Below are 6,408 nucleotides of genomic sequence, written 5' to 3'. Positions count from 1 at the left end.
TTATTTGGGGGGGGGGGGAGACCATGCTTTTGGGGGGATTTCCGCGAAAATGAGGGGGGTGCGCCTTTGCTCTTAGTGGGCTGGGCACCTCTACGTGAACGATGCCACACGGACTAGAATAGCCAAGTGTTATTCAAGGCCACGCGGGTAGAGGGGATTCTGTAAATGACTGGCTGTCTTTTGAGAGTACGCAATATCTGGGAAGGTTTGGTCTTGGAGAAAAAAAATCATAAGGACCATTTTTATAGAGAATTTTGAGATCTACAACTTTGGTCTGCGGTACTTTTCGATAAAACTTACCGTTTTTGAGAAAAATTAAAAAAAAACTAAAATTTTGACCTTTGACCCCGAATAACTTTTTTAGCGCACATGGGATCGATGGGGACTTTTGGCACCTTATTTGTAATAGTAAGCCCAAGGTCTCTACAAAAATTTAGCTTTCCCGGAATTTTTGTTATTTCCATTGTCTAAATTGACCGGACTAATAACTCAGCTACAACTATAAATTTAAACAAGCCCAGTTTCTTCTCTACCTTATACATTATGCATTGATAACAGCATATTTTAGTAATGATACAAATGTTTCGTTCCTAACTTTGGATATTTTCTGAAAAAAAATATGAACGAAGCATATGGTTACACTGGATTTTACTTTTTGTTTTTGCGCCAACTTCAAAAATTATGTTTAAAAATATTATCGATGGTGTTTAAACAATAAAATTATTTTTCACTTTTTAGAGCACTTTTGAAGTCGGTTCTATTTTTGTTTTTCAAAAATTTTTCGTACAGTATCATTCCTGAATGTTGTTTCCGTGGAAGAGCAAAGCATATGATACAGAAAACATATGTACAGTAGGATTTCCGGAAAGAAAACGAAACTCGATATTTCAAGTCACACACCCTCTTATACTTTTCCTTTTAGGTCAAAACAATTGTCAAAAAAGGTTTCATATGGTTTTAACTACGGCAACCCGTGCCTACTTGTGCCTAAAAGTGTGAACCAGCACTGTGTACTAGAAATTTTTTTGGAAGTTTGGAACTTCCTGTTGATAAAGCGTTGCCCCTGTAGCCCCCCATGTACCACACTAACATTCATCCTAATTAAAAAAAAAAAGTTAGGTGTCCAGCAAGAGGTCTGAAACTTGTAATTTTCTTCAAAAATTGATTTTTTTCTCTGTATTTTGTTTTAAATGTAAGGTAAATTTTAAGAAGTTATCAAGCCGAAAAATATAAACAGTAGTATCTAGAATTAGCGTTAAATAGCAATGTTTACTCTCTTGCAATATTTGTCTCCCACATGGTACTCAAAATATGTTTTTTTTTTTTTTCAATTGTAAGTTAAATTTTTCATTTGAAATACAAAATTTTTTTTTATAATTCATTTGCAAATGTTGATTTAAAGTGTTTGCTAATAATTTTTTAACTTGATATTTTATTTAAATGTATATGTAATTTTTTAAAAGATAAATCGAAAAAATAATTTTTTTGGAAGAAAATAATAAATTTTAGGCCTCCTGCTAGACATCTAAATATTTTTAAATTGGATAAATATCTTTGTGCTATATGTGGGGCTATAGGAGCAACGTTTTATTAACAAAAAATTTTGAACTTCCAAAAAAGATTTTAAAAAAATATTTCAGCCTAATACACAGAGGGCTGGTTACACTTTCAGGTGCTTGATTAAATTATATGAAATTGCTTTTACAATCGTTTTGCCTTAAAGGAAAAATTAAACAAGCTTTCGAGGATATTGTAACTCGAATTCAAGCTAATTCTGACGAAAAAAAAAAGAAAGCGACGAAGATAACGACAAATAGGAAAGACTTCAAGGGGAAGAAATCTCAACATACACTATAGCTTTTAATCTGTAGAAATCATTTTTAAATCCAGGGATGCAAATGACCATAATTTTCGAGCGATGAACCCTCCTCGAACACAATAACAAAGGAAATACACTATTATAAGACACATCAAAGCAAAATAACCAACTTTATTGGTACTGTAATAAAATTAGAAAAACAAAGTAATTATGCCCTAATTGAATGTTGAAAGAAAAATGTGACATAATTTATGGACAGCCTCTTAGTTGGTATGGTACGTTCTCGATGAATCAAGTTGAACTCCAATGGAAATTATATACTTGATATCTGTTTCCCAAGTGAAATGTCAATTCAAAAGGCGGGATCTATTGCAAATAAATAAATAGGCTTTTAAAAAAAGAAAATCAGAATTCGTTTTTTTTTTTTTTTTTTTCGGTCGATGACTTAAAGTTCTAACGCATTTGATTAGTTTTTAATCAAATAAGTAAGGAAAAGGAGAAACTTGGTGATTATTGAAACAATATCCAAATTTTATCACGGGACACGGGAACGTCCCGCCCCGCCAAGGAAACCAAACGTCAGCAGCCAACAGAAGCAAATCCACCGCCAAAGACGAAAGAAAATAAAAGCGACCAAGAACAAGATTACACGACAGAACACGTTGGGGTTTTTTGGGTTTTTCACCCCTCTGTATCTCAGCCCCATGAAGACCCCCGGAGTTGATTTTTGGTATACTTAATCTCTAGTCGCCCCTGACGCCGTAAACCAAAATACAGTAATCTGGACCATCAGGGGGAGGAGGTATTAAAGTTATAAAATCGCTGTTCAAAAAAGTTTTCGCTTTCGTTGACAGGGCTACAGCCCAGACGAAAAAAGAAATCAAGCTGAAATTTCGCACACACATTCCTTGTGCCTTACTGATGTGCCTTTTGTGCCATTGGACCCCCTCCCCTTCCCCCCTCGTTTTTACCCCCCAAATTGTACCTTCCCGGCGTTCTATCACAGCCCCCCGGGGGGCTACGGTAATGATTTTTTGTATACATATTCTTGGGGGGCCATTGAGTACGTATAAAAAAATTCAACCCCTAGGGATATCATGGGCCGGAGTAATTGAAGTTTTAAAATCACTAATTTTCCCTAAATTCTTATGTACTTAATCTCAGCTCATAGGGTTTGTTTATCTCGGACTGCAATTGCAAGGTTAGAACAGATCTAACAGTTATTCCAAAATTGTCTTAGGAAATGAAATTCAATCAAGACTAAAACATATCCAACAGTTGCAACTAGACGTTAAATCGCGGATATCACAAATTTGCCACAGCGACTGCGCATGCGCGCAGACTTAGCTCATTGGGCTTTCTGTTTTCTATGTTGTTTGTTTATACTTAAGCAGAGAAACAAATTAATGAATGAGATTAGAATGCTGTATTTCCCCCCCCCCCCCCCGTTTCGCCGATACAAAATTTCTTTTCTTACTGTTTTTCAGTTTTGATATATTTATGGAGGGAAGAAATTTTAAATGTCGGCGCGAAACTGGGGTTAAATCATTACAATATTTTACGTGACAAATTATATGAAACTGTACGCATATGAATACGGCACATATAGCTTTTTAATTGAAAGCGAAAAATAGCACTTTTTTATTGGTTTGCTTATTTTCTAAATTAATGGATTTTTCACAAACAATACATAATGAATTGAAAATATATGAAATACGTGTGTGGATATCCGTGCTTTGCAGTAATTTGTTAACTGATTTTTTTTTTTGCAAGACTTTTAATGAGCTTAGTCCGCGCGCAACATGCGCATTCTCTATGACAAATTGGGATATCCGCGATTTGACATCGAGTAAAGTTGTATAGATCTTATGACACATTCAAATTTAAAATATTTAATGGCTTAGTTTTTTTTTTGGTGTTAACATGCGTTATTTCGTTTTTTAAATGAACTTTTAAACAAAACTAGGTATTAAACAAGACAAAAAACTTCTATCAAGAAAAAAATAAATCACCATACAATTAAAATTATCCCATAAAACGTAAAATAATCCACGATTTAAGAAAAAATGTAATTAAACAAAAAGTGAAAAGCTAGATTAAAATAGCCCTCAAGCTGTAAAACATTTAAAGAAACCTTCATGAAAATGTTGAGTAATCTGTCAAATAAAGAAACTAATAGAATTTATTGCGAAGTTGTAAAATACTCGAAAACAATATAATTTAAAATATAGTATTTTATTATCCAAGAAGTTTTCTTTGAAACAGAGAGGATACAAGGATTGCAATAAAATTTAAACCGCTCAATTCTCGCAAAATGAACATAGAATCTTAATAGTCAGAAAATAACTTAACGTAAAATTAGGATAGCCATTATTGTTCCTTAAAAACAAAAACAGCGTTGTTTCAATTGAAAATTTTCTGACTTGAAGTTCTCAATTCTAAAAATACAGACAAAGTAATAATATCAATGCAAAAAGATGTGATATCTCATCAAAAACAACCCGGTTGTAAAAATTTCCCCGCCAAGAAAACCTTTAACTTTTCCGCACAAAAAAGAAAACCTGCATCCTAAACCCAAAAACCCTCAGTCATAAAAAGTTATAATATCTAGTTTGCCCGCCAAGTATCTGCCAAACTATCATCCTTCCTCTTCTCCTTTTTCATCACAGCTACTTTCGTTAGAACCTCCTCCCACCTTCAACTCCTCAGAAATATGGATAGATCTTTTAAATTGTTTATCTTGTTTGGCGGGAAGCTTTTCAAAGTGAAATGGTTGCTTGGTGAGCAAAAGCTTTAAATAAGTACGGCCCCGTACTTATTTGGGAAGACGGACATTCTCAATTTGACAAATGAAACTCCCACATTTTGTCGATTGATGATAATTTTGCCGAATAGAACTCAAAATTTAACCGAATGATGACAATTTTGCCGAATTGTCAGATAAAATTTGCCGGGAAATTTTTGGGAGGTCACAGTGACCTCCCGTCGAGGTGCCCCTCGTATTAGCAAAGATATTGGGTACTGTTTGGAAACCCCTGTTGTGTACGTATAACGCTCCGGATTTGGTTCATTAAAGAAAAGTGAATATTTTCAGCTCATATTCTGTTTTTATTGAGTCGAATAAAGTAAGGAAACAAGAGCTTAAGTTTCCTGCAAAACGGGTTGAACATCACGCTCTAAAACTGACCCTGGGTCACTCTCACGAATACAAATGTAGGTCGTTTGTATATTGGAAAGGGAAACGAGAAGGTGGAGGAGGACTCCTTTCTCTCGACTCTTCGCACTTCCTTGAAGCATTGCAAAAACGGAATGGGAATCATAGAAGAAGATTTGAGTATGATGGGATGCTCACTCCGCGTTTCGATTACCTCTCGAAGGTTCGTCAGAAAAGGAGTTGTAGCTATATCATTTTTGATATTTGCGATTATTTTAATTAAAAATATTTTGCATCAGGATAGTTTGAACAAGGATCATATGATGCTCATGCGTAACGATGGTAAGTTTTTTTTTTTTTTAAATCTATCTCTCTCTCTCTTTTCACTACAATTACCACTAATAATAGATACACCAGGAATAGTCATCTGATTAGCACATCGCTATAGACTTGTCGATCACAAAACTATTTCTTTTTGGTTCGCATAAACTGAGGTGTTGACACTAAAGGGCTTAGGTCAAAAAATGATTTCTTCTTCCAAATTGCAGATGCATCCCAGTTTTCAAATTTATGCTAATTATATGCTGGCAGAATTCCTCCTTAATAAATAAGGTTGAACTCTTCCAGATAATTTTAATAAATTTGTAGATTGGGATACATATGCAATTTGGAAGAAGTAAGCAAGAAGAAACCATTTTTTCAATTAACACGCTTTTCAATGTCAACGCCTCAACTGTCGGATAATTATATTACTGCACAGCACCTTCAATACTCTTTCGGTTTAAAAATGTCAACGCTAAACTTTGTTCTCGTATAACAAATTCACATAAAAAGTGGTTTGAAGATAGTCTTTTTGTGCACCTATTTCGCAATGTGATCTATTCATGTAAAAAGTTCAAAGTTCCAAAGTGTACTCATAATGATTTTGTGCTGTTTTTTTATGTGTTTATCAATAATTATACTGCTAGAGCGCAGCTGTTTAAAGTATTTTTTTCCTAACTCTTCTCGCAAACAAACGGAAAAATCTACTAGAATGTTGAACACGACCAAGTTCTCAACACCAGGGGTTCCTAAAGTGGGTGCTGTTCACCCTAAACTATACCTCCTCTTTTTATCTCATTTCAATCCCTCATTCTATTAATCTATTAACAATTTCACGGATGCGAATGACATGCCATACATTTTACCTGCAAAGAAAAAACACATGAATGTCACTTCATTCAAATTTACGGATCACGACTAGTTATGCAATAAATCAGCTATTTTTGTAGCTGAATAACATTCTTACTGTCCACGAACGCGTTAATAAGGTAAATAAATCAACGTCCAAACATGTTTCGCTCTGTCAGTCAGATAACAAAAGTGATATGAAATTAATTAAACGAAATCTTTTATCAATTACTTACTCTGCAATGATCGATGGCCTAATTTATTT

This window comes from Uloborus diversus, chromosome 7 (genome assembly GCF_026930045.1).
Source record: "Uloborus diversus isolate 005 chromosome 7, Udiv.v.3.1, whole genome shotgun sequence".
NCBI classification, from domain to species: Eukaryota; Metazoa; Arthropoda; class Arachnida; order Araneae; family Uloboridae; genus Uloborus; species Uloborus diversus.
The sequence above is the reverse complement of the archived record's forward strand: the minus strand, read 5'-3'. Positions refer to the sequence as shown.